The 27,085-nt window shown below is 38.3% G+C and overlaps 1 protein-coding gene across 2 annotated transcripts in view; it reads right to left on the bottom strand.

Annotated features, from left to right (window-relative positions):
- Positions 1 to 27,085, bottom strand: part of LOC126373544 (uncharacterized) — a 214,569-nt gene that overhangs the window by 179,597 nt on the left and 7,887 nt on the right. The window lies entirely within an intron of this gene.

The following is a 27,085-nucleotide window of genomic DNA, read 5'->3' as shown; positions in this document are numbered from 1 at the left end:
GTACGACGTTGGTCCGACGTTGGTCCGTTGAAGCAATTCATAATAAAAAAAAACAATATTGCTATTTGACATTAATTGAAATAGCGCACTTATTTTTATATGCGCAAATTTAAAATAGCAATATTACTTTTTTTAAAATTGCTATCCCCCGGGTTACGATCTCATAGCCGCTGAATAGTACTAACGTAAAATATAATTGGGGTTAAATTATTATCTGTACTTCAGTACGTATGTATAAATATGTACTTTTGCTAGTTAAAAAAGTACACTTTTATGCACTAGCTCTTACTAATTAGCTAACGCGCACGAAGTGGCAAACGCGCATGAGTCGTCACTCCGATTTGAACCAGAGCGCGCACGCGCAAAAACTCGCGCTGCGCTCATTAATGTACAGTCAGCATCAGCAACCACAACAAACATACGTATTGGACTATACGATTATTTCTCCCTCAATGTCGGAGTGTCACAACATATTGCTGAGCTGACGTCCCTTTTTAGAAATAAGTTTGTAATTACTATGTTCACTCCTACTGTTATACCAATACTTATATCTAAAATAAATGATTTCTATTCTATTCTATTCTATAGTATTTTAAAAAACTTTAAAGACAGCCGGAGGAAAAGAAATCCTTTTCTAAATTGAACCAAGCGGTTCTATAGTATGCTAGTTCTATCTGTTTTTTGTAGGCCATATAATGTTGAATTCAAAACTATCGCTTTAAAAAATACTTTTTACGGAGTACGCCATGCTTTATAAATCAATACAACATAACAGCAACACGCTTGTTTCCGCGAAGGGGTAGGCAGAATTATAAAATATACACATCCACTCCTCGCCACAGTTTCACCTGCTTAACACCTAATTAGTGTATAGAAGCAAAATATAGACGTAATTTATTGTAGATTAGTCGCAAATGGCGTTAGCTACTTGGCTGGACAATTGGGGAGCGCTGAGGAGTATCAACCTTTACAAATTTAAGAGGAGAGACGTTTTAAGAGTTGAGCGCGAACCCAGGCTCGGGGTCTTGTCTGAGAAGATTACGAAAGAGGATTACTTAACGCTGAACGAGGGAAATCGTCGACCACGCCAGCGAGGTCAAAATCAGGAGCAAATTATGGGTTTTAAAAGAAAAGTATTATAAAACTATAGAACGTATTTGAATCACCTCTGCTATGATGTTAGCGACGACGGTACGCGCATTGATCATTGATCAGTTATGTGCTGACACACATTTGTTTATACTCTCTATTAACGGTGGCCGGCGAGAAAACAGAGAGATTCAGTGAAAATATCGATAATGCAGAGGAAAGTCTTAATGTCACTGTATGTCTGGTAGTGCTATAAATAATACGAAGTGAGGGAAAGGCAAAGCTGGGAACCGTCCATCTACTGCTCATGGTCTCGTTTTCATCATAAATCGACTGATGAAAGAATAGAGACAACACGTGACAAAATGTCGCACCTATTATTTATTTATTATTATTACAAGTTCTTATAGCTAATTTACACCACTATCCAAAACAGACCCAAAAGAGCGTGTTAACGCCATAAATTGTTTTTAATGCAGCGTTACAGTAGCAACCCAAAAAGACCGAAGCCTGTGATAGGGTTAGCTACAAATTTCGTCTTAAAACAATGACATAAATATACATATTCAGTAGATGATTATGATGATTATGTTTATGATTTTTTTCTTTATTATAGGACACCTTTAGATCTGTCTTAATTTAGTAAAATCAGCATTTAATAATTCGCACATCTAGTTCTTTAAAGTCACAAATGTAATTTTTTAAATTTTACACTAGAGCGCTTTAACGATTTTTGTTTTGCCATATCTACGTTAATTACTAAGTTAACTCAATTTTAGATTTTTTGACATTTATGACTTTTAAGAACTATACATTGTTTTAAGTTTACGCGGTTATTATCATAATTAAAACACATAATAACGGGTTCTTACCCCGTTTAAATGGGGATATGAGACTCATATCATATGGGAGTCTCATATCCCCATTTAAACGTTTTAATTTTTAAGAACTAGATGTGCGAATTTATCTTTCACCTAGGAAACTACCCAATTATTATCCTTACTACATTAGGACATACCAACTGGACTGGTGTTGCTATGTTCTCAAATACTGGAAAATATCTTGAGAAATACCTGAAACAAAAGAAAAATATGAATAAATCTCGTATATTTTATCTTATCTTACTTAATACACAAAAAAAGATATAAAATATACAAATATTTAAAAAAATATCCGTTATTTTGCATAATGGGTATTTTTTTCGAAATATATAATGCTTGAGTAACAAATATATTGCATCTTTCTAGGTTCATTTCTATCTATCTATCTATCTACTCAGCCTGTATCCACCCACTGCTGGGTCAGGCCCACGTTTATTTACGAACTAAAAATTAAAAGTACGATATAAATTTTCATGAACTTCCGACAGGAAATTCCTCTTGATATCAACTCAGAATCATAGTTTGAATAATCCTCCTCAGTACTCGTTACGGTGTCACTAACACACGTGCGTACTTGTATGGCTACCTGTACGTACTTACATCTTTTAAAAGTTTTCACAAGTCCATTGTATTAACGAGAGGGAAAACGCAAATCTAAATGCAGATTATACTTAAAGCAACTTACGCAATAATGCCGTAGAACCATATATAAACAACTCCAGCAAATGGGACCGCATTCTAAATCCGATAAAATTGGTGCTTATGACATTTCTGGGATATAATGTTTTTATTACTGCAGTTCAGAGAAGACGGGCGTGTTAGAATAGTGCAGTTAGAGAAGCTGAATGAGACTGCATTCTTGTGGATGCAGTTTAGAAACTTTACTCTTTCTTTGAAACACAATGTAAAGTTGGATTGTACTGTATTCTGTTTCTATTGTGACAAAACTGTGACTGTTTAGTGCGAATAGAAATAAGTAATGATGAGTATTAGGATTACGAAAGCGGTATATAAGGCGTGGACACAGTAAGTTATGGAAAGTACATAGAGCGTTCACAACACTATTGACCTACGTTACTCAACCAGCGGTCCTCACGAACACTGTTCGATTGTTTATTTTATCACTACATATAGCGATGAAAGTTCCAATACGCCGATAATGCCATACTATTATGAAACATTAAACTTTTTCTGATCGTTGTGTGTTGTTGAAATGATATGTCATTATTTGAAGAAGGGAACTTGTTAGTTTTAATAGTTTTTCAACACACATGATATTTGTTTTGTATGAACTGTGAACTTCTCTGTGTTGGGTGAAAGAAAATATAAAGGTAAATATTCGACTGCTTATGAGCACGTGCACAAATATTGTGAATGCTGACTTAACTGTTCTTCCTATCTTATAAGACCTTTCAATATTCAATATTCTTTACACGTAGTCCAGTCACTATACTATAAATCTAAAGTGGATTAGTTTGCTTATGACTGATTGTTAATATAATGTTCTTTATGCCTCCAACATTTATTATAACATAGGTTCACATTAGTGACATCGTAACGAAGTGGAATTTTCAGTCGCAAACGTATGGAACTGAAAATAATTAAAAATTACAAAAAAGCATGAATTTTGAGACGGATAATTCTACTTGATATTAGATAGATAAAATACTTTATTGAGCACAATGGACACAAAATACAGAGATAAGGACAGCATATACAGAAAAGCACAACAGGCGGCCTTATTGCTCATGCAGCAATATCTTCCAGGCAACCTTTGGGTACAGGAAAATTTTGTACAAGTATAATAATAATAGTATAAGTAGTATAATATTAACTCAGAATCATGAGCTAAATCATCCCCCTTGGTATTAGTTACGATGTCACTAACACCCTGTGTACGAAAGCGAATATATCAAATCAAATATACTTTATTGCACAGAAATAAATTTCACAATCAGACAGAACACATGAATATAGTCAATTTGGGCGGCCTAATGCTCTAGAGCAATTTCTTCCAGGCAACCACCAAAAGGAAACAAACATTTACAAACAACTTGGATGCGGGATGGTGCAACAAAAAATAAATAAATACCTAAAAGTAAAACTAAAGTTAATATATACTTAAATAAAAACTTATTTAACATAAGTTCCAATGTCATTAGCTTTTTAAACGCACCTCTAGTTGATGGAGCCTATTCACATCAGTTTGGATCCCCTCTAGTTGTATTTTACCTCGTCATCATTCCATACATCATCAGACATGTTTGACAGGTTGTGTAATAGTCTAACCATCTCATAAACACTCCATTGTAAAAATAAATATCACTTTTCAAACGCAAATGCCAGTGAAAGTCGGTGAAAGTAATTATATTGTGATCAAAATAATAGTTTCCTTGTTAAGAAGTCAATCAATGAATCAGCGTAATTCAATAAAATAACAAAAGCTCACGGCTATATCCCAATTGGGGTAATCAGAGGTACATCCATCGCAAGACGAACTAACCTCCTACACCTCACCAAGCTTTCTGTTAGAAATATAAATTTTATATTAGAAAATAAATTATGTTATTAGGAATTCGAGCAATGAATAAGTGGATCCGATTCACCTACTACGGTCTGCGTGGTCTATTAGTTCATTGTTGAGCTAACGATCCGGCAGGTCCCGGGTTCGAATCTCGGTGGAGACATTGCACAAAAATCATAGGTATGTATTGTGGCGTCATCATAGGAATTAATCACTTTCTTCTATTAATAACTTACTGATCCTTAGTTTGGTTAAAATATTGAAGGTTTACAACCCTATTGTCCGAAAGCAAGTGCTTCCGAGAGCACGATAAGCAGTCGTTACAGGCTATTATTTACTTAAGTAAATGTACTCGTTACATGAAACTTTAGCAGCTCAGTAGTAACCCCGACACCAGGGTTGATAAGGTCGGTCATTGATCTCACATCCCACTCTAGAAAATAATTTATTTATTTAGCCTATATTTAGTCAGATCATCATCATCAGCCCATTAACGTCTCCACTGCTGGGGCACGGGCCTTCCCTATGGATGGATAGGGAGATCGGGCCTTAAACCATCACGCGGGCCCAGTGCGGATTGATGGTTATTAACGACTGCTAATGCAGCCGGGACCAACGGCTTAACGTGCCTTCCGAAGCATGGAGGAGCTCGAGATGAAAACTTTATTTGTGGTAACCCATCCTATGACCGGCCTTTGCGAAAGTTGCTTAACTTCAACAATCGCAGACCGACCGCGTTTACCGCTGCGCCACCGAGCTTCTCATCCTCATCATTAGTCAGATCACTTGCTATTATTTTGTAAGAAATGACCATTAATGATATTCCACAGTCAACACTTTCCAATCACATTTCCCTCTAACACTTATCGGTTGGCGATCTCTATTTACTAACGTTTAATATAGCTATAACTCAGGAGACAATATAGATGAGTCACAGGCCGCGACCTGCGTGGGCGCAACTGATCACACGCGGTAATTGGCCGGCGGAAGGCGCTGATTGGTTGGCTATATTCATATGGGAAATGAGACTTTCACCGTAAAGGATTGGATCTGAAAGAAACCATCTTTAAAAAACTTTGGAGAAATAAAGAAATGGTCAATGTAGTTGCTTATCTATTTAAAAATTAATAAATCTTTCATAACAACATAACATAAGATCACGATCATATTCCAATTGGGGTAGTCAGAGGTACATCTATACTGAGCTTTTTATTACTTACACCAACAAACGACCTCTGTGGTCCAATGGTTGAGCGTTGGACTCACGATCCGGAGGCCCCGTGTTCGAATCCCGGTGGGGACATATCACAAAAACCACTTTGTGATCCCTAGTTTGGTTAGGACATTACATGCTGATCACCTGATTGTCCGAAAGTAATGATCCGTGCTTCGGAAGGCACGTTAAGCCGTTGTCCCGATTACTATTTACTGATGTACGTGAGTAATCGTTACATGAGCCATGTCAGGGGCCTTTGGCGGCTCAATCATAACCCTGACACCAGCACAACCCACACGATAAGAAGAAGACCAACAAAACAATAAAATAATTTGAATGAATGTGTGAAACAGATATAAAAACAATATACTTCAACGAAAATATTTACAAAATATGTATTATTATGTTTAATTAGTAGACCAAAAAATAGCCTTGTGACAGTATGAATGATAAGGTCCATCACTGATCTTACAACCCACACGAAAGAAGAAGAAAACATTAAGCTATCGAAAAGAAAATGTTTTCTATGTCAATGATATTTCTCTTATGACTTCCCATCGTGTAAAAAGACCGGTAAAGACTGGTGAATCTCTGAGATAATCCCAGATTGCCCAGGGTTGGTGAGTCGAAAGGCAAATATCCTTCAAGCTTGATTTACATAATTACATTTTACAGGCCAGTCCGTTCTATCATTGTTTGGCACACTAATAGACTATTTAAGACAGTCTGAAACACAATTCCTTGTAGCACATGTTGTATAATAGCTGTCATTATCACCTCAATACCGTTCTCACAAGTTAAGCAGCGTTCATAAGCCCTTGAAGTGATCGGATGATAAACAAACAAACGATTGCAAAACGGATTTAATTGAAGAGACCAAGGTTCGACTGGGCATTTCTACCTGCCTAAAACGTGGGAGAGTTTGCTGTAAGGAATGGGACAAGGCATAGCCTGGTGCCGCCTTTCATGAAACGATGTGTTGATTATCGTGACATGTATCATTTGTATGTGGTGGAAAGTCACCACAAGGGGGCAGCGGGAGGCGAGGAAGACTCCAGCGCCGGCATTCGGAAAGATTCCGGCAACGAGCTATTACGTGAACGCACACGCGTGCATCTATCTAATGTCAAAACGACGATAATTCTGTATTTTCTAATCTTTATCTTAATTTTATTATAACATGTAAAGTTTACTGGCGGTTTTGCTTCATGAAGATCCCAAAATTACCTGTCTCGTCGTCAAAAGAAGCTGCGGCAGCGACTCTTCCCTGCGGGACTGGAGCGAGAGGAAAGCGTCGGCAGAGCGGTTGAGGCGGGACTTAACAGATAATTAACACCAATTTATCTAAGATGACTCCAAACTTATTCTATCGTGTGGGTTGTGAGGTTGAGTACAAAAGCGCAGAGCTGCAGTAACTGGCGCTTTTCGAAAGAGAGTGGAGTTTGCAACCTAGCTAACCTTCCTGGTGTCAATTTTGCTGGTGGCTCCGTGATACGCCACCACAGTTACCCAGTGACATATGGCTTCACTTCGGCAGACGAGCTTTTAACAAGTTACAAAACCCCTCAGCTTGTACCTTAGACCGTTGTCCAAAAAGCCGCGTGTGACGCAACCTGCGCCGGCGCACGCGATATCATTACACCGCCTGTTCGCAACAAAGGACGGAATTCGCCATTCAGACGGAATATTGTTACCTTACACTAGCTAGGTTGTATGTTTGACTCCATTGTTACCGTTTCACGGAGTGATTTTAGCGTCTGAAGTTAAAAAAGTGAAATATGTACGGTCACGAGTACTAATATGTATACACTTTAAAACCATGTCACATTAACATTTTTGACAAATTAAACCGAATGTCTTATTAAATCTCAAATATGATAGTGCGACAGGATTCTAAAGTGGGTACATGATATTGCTCATGACTGTACTTATTTGAATTTTCCTTCACTTTATTAAACTACTGAAGATCAGCCGGCTAACCTGCATTTAAGGTCCTACAACAAAACACATAAACTTATCATCACGCCTGATTCCTCAGAGGGGTAGGCAGAGGTGTATTTTTTTTTACTTTTGATGGATTTGACCTTGGCCCCAGTAGCCCGAAGGCATTGACGAGGCCTAAGATGGAGCGAGGTCGCCCAGAAGGTGCCTGTTCACTCTGGCCTTGAAAGCACCAGGGTTATAGGCATTCGGAAATACAGAGAACGGCAGAGAATTCCAGTCCTTAGTAGTATAATGAAGGATGATGCGAAGCGCGAAGATGAGAAACACTGTATATAATATAATTATTATAACACCCGCTTCTCGCAAGCTTTGTTTCTTTTTAAGTCCTACGTAATAAAGTCGATGCCGATTGCCATTAACCGGGCATAAATCCTGAAAACCACGTGACATCAATTATCTATAATCCAAACATAAATTCAACCCGATCAATCACTTGCTTGTAGATTTTGACGCTGCGGTGTTATATTTCCCAATTCATTTAACATCGGTTACCTGGGGGGTTAAAATGGCCACATCGAAGCAATTCATCTAAGAAAGCAATATTGCTTAGTTGTTTGCATTGCGCACTTATTTTTATATGCGCAAATGTCAAATTGCAATATTGCTTTCTTAGATGAATTGCTTTGATGTGGCAATTTTAACCCCCCTGTTACTACGATATTTCAATGTCTTACCTTATAGCGATAGTGGTGCTAATTCCTGTAAATACCATCTAATTTTATTTTAAGTTATATCTGTCATTTTCTTATCCGCCGAAAAGGAAAGGGACGGGTAATCGACAAGCATAAAATTTATGGAACACACGTCAGTTTTAAGCACACATCTAAACCAACCGTCTAAAAATTTTACATCCGTCAATAACCCGACACAGTTAAATAGACAGCACGTCAAACGGATTGCATACCAGCGACGTACCTTTTTGATTCGCCCGGGTTATTCATTCATTTACTCATTCTTCCTAAAATTAAGAGCTGTGAATCATCCGTCCCTTTCCTTTTCGACGGATATGAAAATGACGGATATAACTTAAAATAAAATTAGGCGGTGTGTCCAGGAATCGGGGCCATTGTTTACCTCCTTAGGGGTTGAATTTAGCATAATGCCTTCTTTGTGAGCATCTGCGGATTCCTAACACTGTAGTTTTGTGAAACCCAAGCCCTCCTACCACTACACTTATACCTCAAGTGGGACTCTCTATTGTGCTTCTTGCAACAGGACTTCCAAAACCAAATTTGGTTTTGCTAGTCACGCTTGCGCCCATGCAAGAGCCCAGGCTAACACTAGCTGAGGGTCTCGCCGTCGACGGATGCGTCTGGAAGTGTCATTATTAGGTTTGTGATGAGTCAGTGAAGATAGATGTGTAACGAATCCTGTTTCGTAACCGAAGTTCGAGTTCCCATCGAAACGCATCAAGAAAGTAAATTGTTCTATGCCCCACAACTGGCAACAAAGACGCCTGTGAACCACGTTACGCATTAGCCACCTGATGAAATGATCATAAAGTTTTCAATTACACTGTGGCTCACAACAAAAACGTTCGATTATAATCGAGAATACTATGAGAACTCGTAGTTACGAAACTTTTCCATGGAATTATGTTCCTTTGCCTCTGTCCCCGGTTACGTCATGTGTATGCGCATATTAGACGCAATTTGAATACCCGAATACTCTACAAAAGGCGAAAGAAAAGTTTCCCTCAATATAATGGTATACAACCTTATACAACCCTGTGAAGTTCCCACTGCGTTTGTTTTATAATTGGCGCAGATTGCGTCAGTAGAAAGTTAATAGAAATATAATGAGGATTGTAATAACTAGACGTGTGTAGTGGGACTTTAATTGTTTGTTTCCCTAATCGCCACGAGACCGTCGCAGGCGCAGAGATGAATAAGATTCTATACGCACTGCTGCGACATCTGCGCGGCACTACGCATTTAGGAAGAAAGAAATAAACTTTTATACACGACAGTAACAAATATAAAACAAAACACGGAATACCACATAACACACGGTCGGTTTGTCCGTCTAACAGAAAGCTGGGTGAGGTGTGGGTACTCGTTCATCTAGCGATACATGTACCTCTGACTACCCCAATTGTGATATAATCGTGAGCCTGAAATTAGACAGGTAGGCAGTCGCTTGGGCAGAAGAAAAACAGAAAAATAATTTACATTTCGTTCCGTGCAGTAACAGTGCAGTAAGTTCAGCGCCATCTATCCAGCAAATACAAAAAAATGTAAAAAGAAAATGCCTCATTGAGGAAAATCAAGCTCGCTCCAAGCTCATTGGTATTGGTTGGTTGGAGAGTGTCCCCTTCTATACCTGTAGGTAGTAGGTAGCATTATAGTTTATTTTATGACAAAGTTACGAACCAAGCTCAAACATAGCTTGCCCACGCGCATTCAATGTTATATTTGTCAATGTCATTTGTACTTGTTATCAGTGTCAGTTGGCTTCCTGCAGTAAAGGATCATTATTTTAGTGACAGTAATTTTAGTGACGGTTTATTTTATTTTATTTTATTCATAAGATATCCAACAGCAGTTTTACAGGTAAAGTTAAAGTATCTAAATTACATAGTGTGTCTTAGCCAATAACAGGATATCATAGATTGCGTTAACTATTGAACCGAAATTAACAGAAAACAATAACAAAACTTAAATGAACAATACGCTAGTGCACAAACGAGTTACATACAATGGTTTAAAAAGTTAAGAATAATATATTTAAATTATAATTATTTTAACCACAGCATTAGAGTAATAAGCGAGTGAATTGCAAGACATAAATCAATCTGAAACAACGAGCAGTAATACAGCGGTACGGTTGATGTTTAATCGTTAAGTTTCTTGAACTAAGGCGACTTAAGCATACTTTGCTACAGCTACACAACATTTTTTTTGCGAATTGGACATTCTGCGAATAGGACTATTGGTGACCAGTGGACATTTTGCGAAATGGACATTCTGCGCGTAAACGATTTCTAGTTTTCCCTCAAAATAACTTTTTACCTAATCTTTAGACAGATATGACTAGAAAAAGAAAAACAGGCTTGTGCTTACTATTAAAGAGTTTTTACAACGGGAAAATTCCCACTTTAGGAACATTCTCGAAAACTGCATACCACTAGTTACGACGGTAACGTATAGGCACGTGTCATTGGTTAATCTCGTCAGTGACCTCGAGTTACTGAGTTACAATTAAGTTTAGAGTGACGTTTGACAAATTGTGAGTTACGTCACCATCGCGTTTTGAACACCGCCGCCGGCGCATTGCGGACGCCGGCTTCGATACTGACCGAATCTCACTGGAAGAATATTTATTTTGTGCGTTATGTTATGATAGACGGACGGTTGCCGACTGACTAGGTAGGGCATGAAAGCTCGGCGCGCGCGACGCGTCATAAAAAATGGCGTAGACACCTCTGTCGTTTTTCGAAATTATTTGCAACTTGGCTAACCCTCCTAAAGTCAAAGTAGAAAATTTCAATTGGTCTAACCTAATCTTGCATTTTAAGGCATCTATCCATTTCATGCCTGAGAAATGGAAAAAAAATCTTTCCATCTTTAACTTTCTACACACATTGATAAAGATAATACAAAAAGTAATCCACCTCGCAAACTTTTGCCAATTAAACCTTAAGTAACAATTAGTATGAGTTAATATCCACAACACACGCTTTGGAATGCCGCTCACATATATTATTTTCTAAACACGTAAGGAATTACCAGGAAGCGCTTTCCTCTAAATAATAGGAAAATATAAACCGCAGGAGTGAAGTCTAATTGCTAAGTAGGTACCTAGTTAGTTTTTATAAGGTCGTAATTTAATTAATCACGGTTGATTAAATCGATGACAGATTGAAACGTGCGAGCGTGCAAATTGCAGACATCGAGTAATAACTGAGTTTGGAATGCGATGTTATAGTGGTTGTGTCACGAAATAGAGTAAACGGCTACACCACAGAGTTCTAATAATAGAGAGATGCCGCGGGAGCATAGCCGGTGCGATTGAAATATGCACAAATCGATCATATTATATGAGGCAACGATTGTATTATAAAACTTTCCACGTCACTCATTGCTTCTCTGGTATCGCGCAATCACAACTAGCGCTTGTGTTACTACGCAATGAACGGCGGGTAAATGGGTGTAGCGATGCAGCCAGAAATGTTTTGGTACGACCGCTGATGACGCGACGTGAGTAAGGCGACATGCATACTCGTGTAATTCAGGGCATACCTACCTTTTTCTACATGACATAAGCTCACGACTATATCCCAAATGGAGCAGTCAGAGGTAGGATTCCAAGATAAACTAAGTCCAGTAAGAAGTCCGGTAAGTATTGGAGATGTCCTTAGAAAAGGTTCAATAAGATCTATTCCGAACCGTCGTGCGTGTATGAAACGATTGATGAATGTGGAGAAAGCAAGAGATCCTTACGTATCTGCCACAAAAAAAAACATACAGTAAATAGCTGTGGTATTTCTCAGTGTGCTAGTTCATCTTTTTTTGGGTTATGTATGTATGTATGTACGTTTTTACAATAAAATACCAGATAATATTTTGCATTTGTCAGAAAATAAATTTAAAGCTCATGTGAAGCTACACATGAGCTTTAAATGTATTTTCTGATTATGTAAAAAAGCTTATTATAAAATTAATGATTACCTAAATGATAAAATATTGCCCTTGGTCTTGGTTCCATACAAGACCATTAACCCGGCCCCAGGGGGAACAGAGTCATCTTCTCTGCCCTCCACTGGGGCAATTCCTGTTCGGCGCGTCCTTGCCGCGGGGGTGGGCGCCTCTTACTTCAGTAGGCCGGAGTGAGATGGTGGCTGAGTTCGAATAGGGACCCAGACCTACGGGGTATAACTTAGAACCCTTGCCCAGGGTTACGGGTGAAGACCTCAACGGCTGCAGAGGCGGAGATGGGAGCCATCGGTACGGCAATGCAGGACGGAAGGGGCATGTCACAGGGACTGTAACCTGGAACCTGACAGAGGGCAGCAGTAACTGTCAGTACTATTCAGAGGCAGAGGACAGGAGTCCTAGTATGGCTTTGTAATAGACTACTCTGGGCGCCATCCCACTCGCGTCAGACAGAGTACTGCGGGGCGGAAGGCAAAAGGGAAACCACTGCCCTATTTTTCCCTAAAAAGTAGCATGGAGAGTATTCGGAAAATGCTACACCGACAAGAGCGTGGCTCTTAAATTGATGATGAAATGATAAAAATGTCTGGTATTAAATGTGTTCCTCTAGTTATTAAATAACTTGTAATGTATACACCCTCATTGATTTAAAAGATGTGTTGCTGTTGCAGTTTCTTGTCATTTCTTCTCCTCAGCCATAACACCTTGAGAAATGACGTAAATTCAAAAATGTTACATTGACCTTCAACAAGTTCAATCATGATAATTACGTTGAATAAATGATTCTGATTCTGATTTCTGATCTCAATGGGTTAATTCGTGATCGAACAGCGGCGTATGCGCTGATAGAAACGCGAGTGCAAGATGGCCGGCCTTAATCGCTGTGATTGTGATACAAACAATAACGGCACTCGGTCGATCATTCGGCACAAACTGTGTAATTGTGGACGTGTCGACGACCGTCTCTGGAAGCTCAGAAAGAAATAGCAGCGGAGACATTGCGGAAATATTTTAGTAGAAGCTTGCCTCAGGAGCACGTGTCAATTCATGTCGAACATAGACCACATACCCTATAGTGCATACACTCTTGGCTACTTATAAAGTAGGAAAGCAAACACAAACACAATCAGTGGCCCCGATTCCTGCAGACACCTCCTAATTTTATTTTAAGTTATACCCAAGGACAAGGAAAGGGACGGATGGTTGACAACTATTAATTTTAAAATGAATAAATAACCTATTCTTCTATGCTGTTCTGGGAGCAAATAAAAAACATAGAACACGTTCAGCTGCTTCTCTTCCCGGGCATGTCGTAAAAACCGACAGAGGGATTGTGTCTTCTAACATGATGGACTAATGTTATGGGCGATAGGCTGATCCCTTATCACCATAAGGTTCATCATATCTATCTTTGGACTTCGTATCAACAGTGGCTGCAAGTTATCTTTGATTACTTGTGGCTCTGCCCACCCCATTAGGGATTTCGGGCGTGAGTTTATGTATGTATGTAATAAATAACCCGGGTGAATAAAATAGGCATCTCGCTGAAATGTAGCCCGTTTGACGTGTGCTGTCAACTTAATTCTGTCGGACTATAGTAAATTTTTTTAAAGGGTTACTGCTGTCGATTACTCGTCTCTTTCCTTTTCGGCGGATAAGAAAATGACAGGTATACCTAACTTAAAACAAAATTAGATCGTATCTGCAGAAATTATCACCATAAAATAGTCACTGTACATAGGCTGATCTTTTAATATAAATGTAATAATTAACAGACTTAAGGAAATGGCAAATGATAGAGAGACATTACAGCTTTTCTGAAAAAAAAATTCTTGAATTTTTGATCTTGTTTGCCCACAAAAGTGTACCTATAATTAAAAATCGCTCGCTTCGCTCCAGGTTATCTTCCACTAAACCCAGTATAGCGTGACAGTATAATACGCAAGAATGTCTGCCAATCAACGACGTAAGAAACCAATCCGCTGCAGTTTTTGCGCGCAAGGGATCACGTAACGCGCATATTGTTCGCCATAACAAAATAGAACACGTTAACTGTATAAATGTTAATTACGTACAAGCAACATTGCCAACAATGTTTCTTTTTTCAGGAAAAAATATATCGCAATTGCTTCCGTATTGTGTCAGAAAATGTATTTTTGTTAAACTTTGCAACAAAGACACGTAGGAAAACAATAAACCTTATCGGTTAACTTTTTGAAATTGCGTTATTGTAATTTACTAGCTTTTGCCCGCGACTTCGTCCGCGTGGAAGGATTTTTCCCGCTAATGCCCGTTCCCGTGGGAATTTCGGGAATTCCTTTCTTAGTGCACCTCTACGGTACCTAAGCTACGTCCCTTCCAAATTTCAAGTGCCTACGTTTAGCCGTTTAGGCTGTGCGTTGATATGTCAGTCAGTCAGTTTCTCCTTTTATATATTTAGATATTTCCGTCATATATGATTTCTATGTAACTTTAACCATTAAGGCTGCTCACGTGACGGTAGCTTAAAAAATGGAGTAACTTCTCCCGTTTTCCCAAAATTTCCCTTCACTACTCTGCTCCTATTGATTGTAGCGTGATGAAAAGTATACTATAACCTGCCCAGGAGTGTGAAGAATAATTGTACCAAGTTTCATTAAAATCCGTCCAGTAGTTTTTGTTTCTATAAAGAACATACAGACAGACAGACAGACAAAAATTTCACTGATTGCATTTTTGGCATCAGTATCGATCACTTATCACCCCCTGATAGTTATTTTGAAAATATATTTAATGTACAGAATTGACCTCTCTACAGATTTATTATAAGTATAGATATAAGATATAAGATATAAGATATAAGATATAAGATATAAGATATAAGATATAAGATATAAGATATAAGATATAAGATATAAGATATAAGATATAAGATATAAGATATAAGATATAAGATATAAGATATAAGATATAAGATATAAGATATAAGATATAAGATATAAGATATAAGATATAAGATATAAGATATAAGATATAAGATATAAGATATAAGATATAAGATATAAGATATAAGATATAAGATATAAGATAATACGTGAACTGTATTCAAACAGGTGACGATAATGAGGGACTTTCCAGGATAAGTTCCCCAAAAATTATATAGATGGCGCTGTTGAGAGTTGCCTTCGTTTAACCTTCTAATTTCATGGATAACAGACACATGCATCTTTTATCTTTAGTTTTGGCCTTGACTCTTGAACCTTTATTACACCCAGGCACAACACACCTTCCACTCATTATTATTCTGATCAAAATAAGGAGAAGCATTATAAGTATGAACATAATATTATACCATAATTGATCCAAATATCAAACAACAATTATTTTTATATACGCCTCTTCAATTACATTACATTTTTGAATAATTATTTACCCGAACAATTATTCAAATTATAAAATGACAAAATGTGTGTCGCCTCTACATAATGATGACCGCTCTAAGAAAAGATGCAGGATCTGGCAGGAACGGGTACACCTCCCAAAACCTTTTGTTTCGCCGTCCGAGAGGCCTCCGCCAGGTCTTGATTTGCCTTGGCTTACCTGGAAGTCTCTAAATAGACTTTGGACTCAGGTGGGCCGAAGTAAGGACAATTTGTTCAGGTGGGGTTTCACGGATGGCTCGGACTTAAAGTGCAAGTGCGGCACTGTTCCCCAAACGATGGAACATCTTACATCGTGTCCTGCGTGCCCGAACACCTGCATGCAGGAGGATCTGATGAACGCTGCATACTTGTTGCCATGTTTTGGGCCAACACTATTTAGTTTGCCATCGACACGAGAAGAAGAAGAATGACAAAATATGTAATTATCACGTTAAATCTATACACCGCCATCTATGTTGGTTTTGGGGAACGTAGCCTGAAAAGTCCCTAATTTTACAAATACATACATACATAAACTCACGCCCGTAATCCCAAATGGGGTGGGCAGAGCCACAAGTAATCAAAGACAACTTGCAGCCACTGTTGATACGAAGTCCTAAGATGGATATGATGAACCTTATGGTGATAAGGGATCAGCCTATCGCCCATAACATTAGTCCATCATGTTAGAGGACGCAATCCCTCTGTCGGTTTTTACGACATGCCCGGGAAGACAAGCAGCTGAACGTGTTCTATGTTTTTTATTTGCTCCCAGAACAGCATAGAATTTTACAAATACCTAGCTAAATAAGAGTTGAACACAATAAAGTTCAGTAATTTGCTCCTTTAACGTGGTTATTAATTAATATGGCACTTAATGGGCGGGACAAACGTCGAAACGGCTGTCATAGAATGCCGCTAGTTTAGGTAGTGGAAAGAAAGATTTGGTTTTTTTTTTTCGAATTTACCTTTGAACAGTTTTAAGACAGAAATTTTGTAATAATGGTTAATGATTATTTTGAAGATATTGAGTGCATGGGATTAAGTAGAGCCGTGGTGGTGGTAGTTGGTAAAACGCTTGCCTCTCACTTTGAGGTCGCAATACAATACAGGTTAAGTCACATATCTCCAAAAATACATTTCTCGGGAATGTGGGTTTCCTCACGATGTTTTTCTTCATACGTGATAATCAAACATGAATTCGAAAACAATACGACAATCATTGGTTTAGGCCCGTGCTGAGATTCGAACCTGCGACCTAACAGCGAGAGTCAAGCCTTCTTCCAACTGGGCTACCACGGCTCCTATTACTAACTGTCTCCATGATGATGGATACCTCATGATATCCTACAAAACTGTTAATAACTGTTTTAATTCAACAATATTTGAATCAAAACAAATCAGCTGTATACAACAATAAAATTGTCTTTGATTGCATTTTACTGTGACTGCCGGAATCTGCTGACGCGATCCACGGATAAGCCCGGTTGTGATGCACGTGTGTTGTACGCATGCGCGGATCGTATGCGCGTGAGTTTCGTACGCGTTCTCACGGCGCCGCCGGCCCCACTGATCACATAGATATAATTAAATTATTGAAAAAGTTTTATCGAAAAGTGCGTATTTTTATGGACCTCTAGCGAGACTTGTTTTTGAAAAAAAATGTAGTAGATTTTTGTTTTTTATAGCCCTTAAATCCGTGATATATAGATCGAAGGCGATTACTCCACCGACACAGCCTCCGTGGTCTAGTGGTTAGAGCGTTAGGCTCACGATCTGGGAGGTCCGGATTCGATTCCCGATGGGGACATTGTCGAAATCACTTTCCTTTGAGACTGTTCTTTGTTTGGTAAGAGAGATGATAGATCGAAAGACTTTCGTATGCACAGAAGGAGGACCCGGTGGTGTAGTGGTTAACACGCTCGTCCCGGGTTGACAAGAGCTGCGGGTTCAAGGCCCGTCCGAGTCAGAACTTTTTTCGATTTAAATTTTCTCTTCGAAAACTGTACTTACTTAATTATAAATATTAAAAGTAATTTATTATAATGAATTAAGTAAAATGTAACGTATGTATGTATGTGTATGTGTGTGTGTTTAAGTGTGATTAATATCTAGTTTTTAAGCAATGACATGTGTTTTTTTTTTCACTTATTTATTTATGACAAATGAATTTGACGTTTGTAAAAAATAATAAAATCATAAAATAATACATAAATAAAGAGTCTCTATACAAGAAACGTGTTTATTTTTTAAAAACGTTAGTAGATTAATAAATCTAAAGCTGGCAAATCAGCATTCTATAAAGCTGGTATCACACCATCACTCATACGATCCCTAGTGCGTTATATCACAATATGGCGTCGTCTTCCCGTTTTTCTGCCCAGCGTGCGGTGTCGCACGCTCCGAATGTGCGCAATTAACGCATTGTTACCGCGTGTGCGTTTGCAATAAATAAACAATACTAATTTATTTATTTATTACTTAATTATTATTGAAGTAGCAAGTTTTATTTCACTTGATTTGACTTGAGGTTTGCCTCAGATGGTTGATGGTTTGGTTAAATAAATAATTATAACTACTTGGCCTGACAACTGGGTTCGAGCGCTGAGGTCTCTCACCCGGTACAATTTATGGGGTGGACGGAAGAACCACGAATCGCCAAAAAATCACTTGCAGTCACACAAGTACCGTAATAAAAACAAAACAACTTCTCTATATCTATTCTATTAAACAAAAACTACTTTAATAATTCTATTATTTAGTATATGAAAGTTTCCATTCTACCATAACAGCTTTGTTGGCCAACACGAGGCGAAATCAATAAACCGCCGCAATTTTAGACCTTTGTCCTTCGATCTTTCCGTTATTAAATTATGAAGCAATGCCCTACGATGTCAGCTTTTTTTGACGTGGCTTATAGTAGATTTACCGCAAATGGCATTAGCCGTTGGTCCATGGCAGTGATACATGGGTTCGTCGATAGGGTTTACGGCTGTAGGTATTGGCATATCTAACAACATATCACCCACCCCAAATATCTCCATACATTACCAAGCTCCCGGCCGAGTAGTTAATGCCACCGGCCAAGTTATTAATGCCACCGGCCAAGAAATTAATGCCACCGGCCAAGTAATAAATACCACCGGCCAAGTTATTAATGCCACCGGGCCAAGTAATTAATGCCACCGGCAAAGAAATTAATCCCACCGGCCAAGTTCTTAATACCATATGCGGCAAATTTCAAATAACCTCTTGCGGCCGAGATTTCCAGAGACAATAGTTATATAGAGTTTGGATTTTAAAAGGACATTCGGGTTTACGACTTTAAGCCATTTCAAAAAAAGTTACCAACCTCGTTACTAATTTCAAAACCCTAGACAAGCTTTCGTCACCGCTTGGCAAATCAGCATTCTATAAAGCTGGTATCACACCATCACTCTCACGATCCCTGCGTTATATCACAATATGGCGTCGTCTTCCCGTTTTTCTGCCCAGCGTGCGGTGTCGCACGCTCCGAATGTGCGCAATTAACGCATTGTTACCGCGTGTGCGTTTGCGCAACCTTTCGACACGCTAGCCACCTCCGATACAGTTACGTCTTCACTAGATATCATGTCGGCTAAAAAGTGCCACATGCGTACATAAACTCACACTTTAATGGAGTGGGCAGAGCCACAAAATAATCAAAGACGACTTGCAGCCACGGTTGATGCCAAATGCTTGTTCTTCGTCTTTTATAACTCCTTATGACTACTATCAATGTGCAAGATAGCACAACCTTTTATAAAAATTTACCTCTTTTGATTGAGGAGCTCGGTGGCGAAGCGGTTAACGCGCTCGGTCTGCGATTGTTGAAGTTAAGCAACTTTCGCAAAGGCTGGTCATAAGATGGATGACCACAAAAAAAAAGTTTTCATCTCGAGCTCCTTCGTGCTTCGGAAGGCACGTTAAGCCGTTGGTCCCGACTGCATTAGCAGTCGTTAATAACCATCAATCCGCACTGGGCCCGCGTGGTGGTTTAAGGCCCGATCTCCCTATCCATCCATAGGTAAGGCCCGTGCCCCAGCAGTGGGGACGTTAATGGGTTGATGATGATGACCTCTTTTGATGCCGTTTTATATCCCTTTATTGTATTTGTATTTTTAATAGATTTTTTTGTCTTTTGGCTTCAGGAAAATGTATATTGTTTTTGCATAAGAACCAGGTTTTTATTGGTAAGTACATCCCCAATAATGAGGATTCAACTAAGTAATAAGCAGCTATAAGGACTTTGACCAAATTGGAGATGTCTTTAGAAAAGGTTTAGTACGATCTACTCTGAACCCACGTGCGTGTATGAAACGATTGATGAATGTGGAGGAAGCAAGAAAAGTGTGTCAGGATCGAAGCAAATGGAATTCCATAGTCGCTGCTTATCCCGGTGGGAAATAGGCATGGGTTATGTATGCATGTAGTAAGCACTAGTATAGGTACGTATCTGCAAAGTACACTACTGTCGGGAGTCGAACTGTGGCAATTTCCTGCGCGCTATCAAATGTGGTAGAGCCAGTAGCATGTGTTGAAATTACTAACTACTCACTTCAACGCGGTCTTTAGAAGCTATTGTTTAAGGTGCCAGCAAATTAAAATTGTTTCTCATCGTACTATTTTCTTTTTGATATGTTCCATGTTAAATGTTCGATCTTAATGTGTTCCATGAAATGTAGATTATAAAGCTCAACAGATGTTAATTACTAGTTTATATTTACTTATAATTATATTTACCTAATATTTTTGTAATTTCTATTTTTTAAAGTTTGCTGTGTAATTTTAATTTTGCTTTATTTTTAAATACTTGTACCCTTAATTGTATAAGTTATGTACGCCGTAATTGTCATATAATATTAGTCACAATGTTAGTCACCTTCTAAATGTTTTTTTTTGACGTGACTTATTTTTTGCCGCAGATGGCATTAACTACTTGGCCGGACAAATGGGGAGCGCTTCTAAATGTAAAAATGTTTTTATGTATGTGATGTGGCTGTACTTTATAAATAAATAAATAAACTATCAGAATGTTCAGTTTTATATCCCGGCCCGGGCTCTAAACAGCTGAATTTGACTTTATGAGTTTGAATTCGAGGAGCTCGGTGGCGCAGCGGTTAACGCGCTCGGTCTGCGATTGTTGAAGTTAAGCTTTCGCAAAGGCCGGTCGTAGGATGGGTGACCAGGACCACAAAAAAAAAAGTTTTCATCTCGAGCTCCTCCGTGCTTCGGAAGGCACGTTAAGCCGTTGGTCCCGGCTGCATTAGCAGTCGTTAATAACTATCAATCCGCACTCAGAAATCAGAAATCAGAATCATTTATTCAACGTAATTATCATGGATAAACTTGTTGAAGGTCAATGTAACATTTTTGAATTTACGTCATTTCGCAAGGTGTTATGGCTGAGGAGAAGAAATGACAAGAAACTGCAACAGCAACACATCTTTTAAAAACCAATGAGGATATACATTACAAGTTATTTAATAACTAGAGGAACACATTCAATACCAGACATTTTTATCATTTAGGTAGTCATTAATCTTATAATAAGCTTTTTTACATAAAGTAAGCTTCACGTGAGCTTTAAATTTATTTTCTGACAAATTTAAAATATTATCTGGTATTTTATTGTAAAAACGTATACATAACCCCAAAAAAGATGAATTTAATTTACTTAATCTAGAATTTTGAATAGCAATTTTATGTTTATTTCTTGTATTGTAAGTATGCCTTTCACAGTTTCTCGGAAGGAGAGATAAGTTTTTACGTACATACATAATGTTTTCATATATATATTGACTTGCGACCGTCAGTATATTTATTTCTTTAAACAGCTCCCTCAAAGAGTCCCGACAACGCAGCTTATAAATAGCGCGAACTGCTCTTTTTTGAATGATGAAAATAGTTTCTACATCAGCGGCTCGACCCCACAGCAAAATACCGTAAGACATTATGCTGTGGAAGTAGCTGAAGTAGACAAGTCTAGCAGTGGGTACATCTGTGAGTTGTCGGATCCTTCTGACGGCATATGCTGCTGAACTTAGCTTGCCCGCTAGTGATACAATATGTGGGCCCCATTGAAGTTTTGAATCTACAGTAATTCCTAAGAAAACTGTGTGTTCAACAAAATCTAGTTTCTCGTCGATAATTTTAATGTTATTATTTACTTTCTTTACGTTTGGTAGAACAAATTTAATACACTTCGTTTTCTTAGCATTTAGAACTAGGTTATTTACTGTAAACCAACTTAGAACCTGCGACACAGCGCTGTTTGCTTCGTCAAATTCCTCTAACTTTCTGTCGATTTTAAATATAAGAGAAGTGTCATCCGCGAACAGCACAATGTCAGCTTGGTTCTGTACTACATAAGGTAAATCATTTATGTACACTAAAAAAAGAAACGGACCCAAAATGGATCCTTGAGGAACTCCCATTTGAACATGAGAGCCCGAAGAAGTTGTACTATTGATTTGTACCTTTTGTATCCTACCACCTAGATATGAATTTAACAAACTGAGAGCTCCATTATTTAGTCCATAGTGCCTCAATTTCAAAAGCAAGGTCTCGTGATCCACGCAGTCGAACGCCTTAGACAAGTCACAGAATACTCCTACGGCATTCTGCGACTTCTCCCAAGCATCGAAAATGTGTCGAACAAATGTCACACTCGCGTCTGTTGTAGACCGACCCTTAGTAAAACCAAACTGCCGGCTGTGGAGTAAGTTATTTAAATTAAAATGACATAGCAGTTGGTCGAGAATAATTTTCTCGAAAATTTTACTAAGTACTGGTAGAATAGAAACCGGTCTATAATTCGTGGGGTCTGATTTTGTGCCCGATTTAAAAAGAGGTATAACTTTACTGATTTTCATTAAATTTGGAAAAGTGCCATTTTCAACACTCATATTAAAAATGTAAGCTAGATATGGTGCTAAGATATCAATAACAGAGCTCATCAATTTGACAGACAATCCCCATAAATCTTGCATAAGCACTGGGCCCGCGTGACGGTTTAAGGCCCGATCTCCCTATCCATCCATAGGGAAGGCCCGTGCCCCAGCAGTGGAGACGTAATGGGCTGGTGATGATGAGTTTGAATTCATGTTTGGAACGTAGATATTGTTATCACGTGGTTTCCAGGATTTGTGCCCAGATGGTAAAAGACCCCTGGCTGGCTGATCCCTTATCACCATACGGTTTATCATATCCAGCTTACGACACCGTATCAATAGTGGCTGCAAGTTGTCTTTGATTACTTGTGGCTCTGCCCACCCCATTAGGGACGTGAGTTTATATATGTGTATGTATGTATGTATGGCAAAAGATCACCCTCTATTACATGGAACTTAAAACATAGCGCCGAGTGTTAAAAATCTGAAAATTCTGAGAGGGCGTACGATAAGGAAGAATTTAGGTCAGCTTAAGGTTCAGTACGATCTACTCTAAACCGGCGTGCGTCTATGAAACAAATGATGAATGTGGAGGAAGCAAGGGAGTATGTCCAAAGTCTCTGCTTACCCCGGTGGCAAATAGGTGTGAGTTTATGTAAGTATGTTTAGTTCGAGTCTTTTTAAAGTATTTATTTTTAGAGAGTTCACATAAAACGTCTAAACAGGGCAAAACAGATCTTTATTGAACATCCGACTCTTTCTTGTTATCAACGAGAATATTTCATCGTATCATAACATAAGTTCGCGACCTGTGGAGTTCCCGGGAATATTCCTAAAGTGTATGCCTACGTATAGAACGTCAACTCCCCGCTCCCCACCAGCGTTTGAGCTAGGTTTACCTCTCACAAATTTTATAACTATGCCAACTAATGGTTCATAATTTCACCACTGTTTAGAAATAATTCTTAAATAAAAGATTGTTTATAAAATTAAATAGTTTATAAACAATCTTTCAGTAACATTTCCAGTTTTTTTTATAATGTGGTTTTTTTTTTATAATATATATATTTTTATATACTTTAAGCCTAGCGATACGATACAATTATCGTTAGTTTTGTTACTGTTCTCATCAAGTTCTACAATTTGTTTTATTTGTGGTATCCTGTGATTGGCGAACAAACATTGTACTTACTGTAATTATTCTTAGTTAATTAATAAGCTGTTGGATATCCTCAATAAATAAATAAATTCGCTGGGCTTAGTGACTGCACTTTTGCTATTTGATTAATGTACGTTTCTGAGAACATTTCAATTACCAAAACAAATCTTAACAAACCACATAGGTAAGTAATTAAAAGCCTTTACTTAAATAGTTACACAACCATAACACACCCTGTACATGGGAACCACGCAGTGGTTGTATGGGTTGCCCAACGCGTCGGTTTTTGCCAATATTTTCCTACTCCTACCACTGCGCTGGCGCAAGCTGTGTGCAATACCACGGCTAGACTCGTTCGACCGTCGTACTCGTACCGTACCTGATGCGAATATGAGTGCTATAGATATTTATAACAGAGCATCACGCCTGTGTCCCCAAAGGGGTAGGCAGAGTGGTGTACTATAATAGGATACCCACTCCTAAATATTTGCTAAATATTTATGGTATTTAATAAATATCTTTTAACTGCCTCCGTGGTCTAGTGATTAGAGAGTTAAGCTCATGATCTACAGATGTAGGTCCGGGTTCTATTCCCGATCGTAACATTGTCGCAATCACTTTGTGTGACTTTCCTTTGATTGGTAAGGACATTGCAGGCTTGAATCACCTGATTGTCCGAAAAAGTAAGATGATTCCGTGCTTCAGAGGGAACGTTAAGCTGTTGGTCCCCGCTATTAGCCATAAAAACACCTCCACCTACCTGCAGTGGAACAGCGTGGTGGAGTATGCTGCATACCCCTTCCGGTTGATTGATTGTAGGCCTGTGCCCAGCAATGGGACGTATATAGGCTGTTTATGTTTTATGTTATGTGATGCAATTTGTTTGTGTTGGCTCAATTACTATTGACCCCTGACCCTGACTGGTCAGCCCTGGTACCATTTTCTTCTTCTTTTGTCATGAAGGTTGCCGAGATCGGGCACTGACTTCACAAACCTCGAAAAGAAAAATAATGCAATGCATTGCAAAAAACAAAACAAACAAATTGTATTCTTCTACTTCTATCTTGTGGATTGTGAGGTAGATTACCAACCCCATCAACCCTGGTGTCAGGGTTACTATTGAGCCCAGAAATGCCCCTGACATGGCTCATGTAACGACTACGTACTTAAATCGGTAAATAGTAGCCGGGACCAACGGCTTAACGTGCCTTAATAATAACTGAAACGCACTTAAAGCACATAATAACGGGTTCTTACCGCGTTTTAATGGGGATATGAGACTCCCGATATTTCGACACTGTTGCAAGTGCCATGATCACGGGATGACTGATGAGATTGAAGTGGAGTAGGTAGATCCATAATTTTCTACGGGCAGACATATCTGTCTACCCTCTTTTCTTTGCCGGTTGTTTATGTGTTTGATATCGGAATGTTCGATTTGTTCGTTTTACACTTTAAACTTTAAACTTAAAACAATGTGTGAAACGCGCTTAGCTAGTAAACGTCTAAAACTGGTATGCACGATTTTTTTTAGATACTAAAGCTCACGTCTATATCCCAATTGGGGCAGTCAGAGAGTCGACTATATCCTTCGCAAGTTGAACCAAGTACCCACACCTCACCATCATAATTTTTTTTTATTTCAATAAAAATGGTATAAAATTAAATGCCCTCAGGCAGACAAAGCGCTGGCCTTTGCAACCAAATAAAAACTTAGATTGTACAATAGACAGGCCATATTGTTTCACTGAACTGAACTCACCTGCACAATGCGACCTGTGCCTCGTTTGCATTGCGACAGGCAAGTGGGCAAGTGGAATATGCTGCACAAGCTCAAAATTACAATATTTATAATGTTTACAAATTTTATTTGTTACAATGTGCTTCGAAACTTGTCTGGTTGTAGAAATGTTATGAACGGCAAGATATTTAAAGGCTTTACATACATACATTAGCTCACGCCTATTTCCAACCGGGGTAAGCAGAGACTATAGAATATATTTTCTTAAATCCTAAACGCACGTCGTTTTATTTAAACGCTCTATTTTATTTTAAAAATATTTTTCCACTAGTTACCATCATAAAATGCTAAGTTAATCATTTGACAAATACAATCCCTACTCATTCCTACGTCTTCTATCCTTAAAGTAATTTAAGAAGTAATTTATGATTACTTAGTAATCACACAAACCGAAAAAAACATACAACTAAACTATATATTTTTTTGACGTGACTTATTGTAGATTTGCCGCAAAAGGCATGAACTACTTAGCCGAACAAATTATGAGGAGCGCTGAAGGCTCTCATCCGGTACAAAATCTAAGACAACAGGCCTGAGGGTGCACAACTTGACGTCATCGTCGCTAAATTATCAACTTAACAGAACAAGTATCCATCAAGCGCAATGTAAACGCAGCTCGAGCCAGTATCATTGTTTGTAGACCAAGAAACCTCTACGAGAAAAACGTTTGCGAAAATGATTCTTTGTTTCATAAAACACGCGTATTTGGGGGGAGGGGTGAAGGGGGGGTGTTATTGTTGCATTGTTCGATACTAGTGTATCGGCTATCGAGATAGTAAAGGTTAAAACTTACCTACTACATACATAGTTTGAAAAGTAAGGTAATGAACGCTTATTTGATAGCGTTTGACCCACAGGTCAAAATAACTCTGATCGAAGATTTTTATGTACAAACTATCTGATTTTATGTAGACAGTGATTTGTTTGGAATTCATTTACATTACATACAAATATATACGTAATAGTAATAAAATGGAAGTGTATATCTGTGATTTCAAATTATTTATAAGCTTTTCAAAAATGCTAGGAGGTACAAGCATCTTGTAATTTAAAGATTTTTAAAAGGATTTTCATATTCTACATTATAAATTACTTATAACTGCTTTTCATTATACGTTATCTAGAAAAGTCTAGAAGACAATTTTATGAAATCTTTTCGGCCGCAACTCCGTTCCTTCCACCGCTAAATAATATAAAAATCTTCCCCAAGGTCTAATCTATCTTTGTAAAAAAATTCATCAAAATCGGTATAGCAGTTAAGGAATAACAGACAGACAGATATTAGTGATCTACGGGATTAGTTTTGGAAACATTGTTCAAGCTTATCTAGTTCTTCATTGGCTCCGATTCCTGGAGACACCTCCTAATTTTATGTTAAGTTATACCTGTCATTTTCTTATCCGCCGAAAAAGAAAGGGACGGATGATTGTCAACATGCTAA

The sequence above is a fragment of the Pectinophora gossypiella genome, chromosome 2, assembly GCF_024362695.1.
Source record: "Pectinophora gossypiella chromosome 2, ilPecGoss1.1, whole genome shotgun sequence".
In the NCBI taxonomy this organism is placed as follows: domain Eukaryota; kingdom Metazoa; phylum Arthropoda; class Insecta; order Lepidoptera; family Gelechiidae; genus Pectinophora; species Pectinophora gossypiella.
This window is presented reverse-complemented; position numbering and strand designations above follow the sequence as displayed.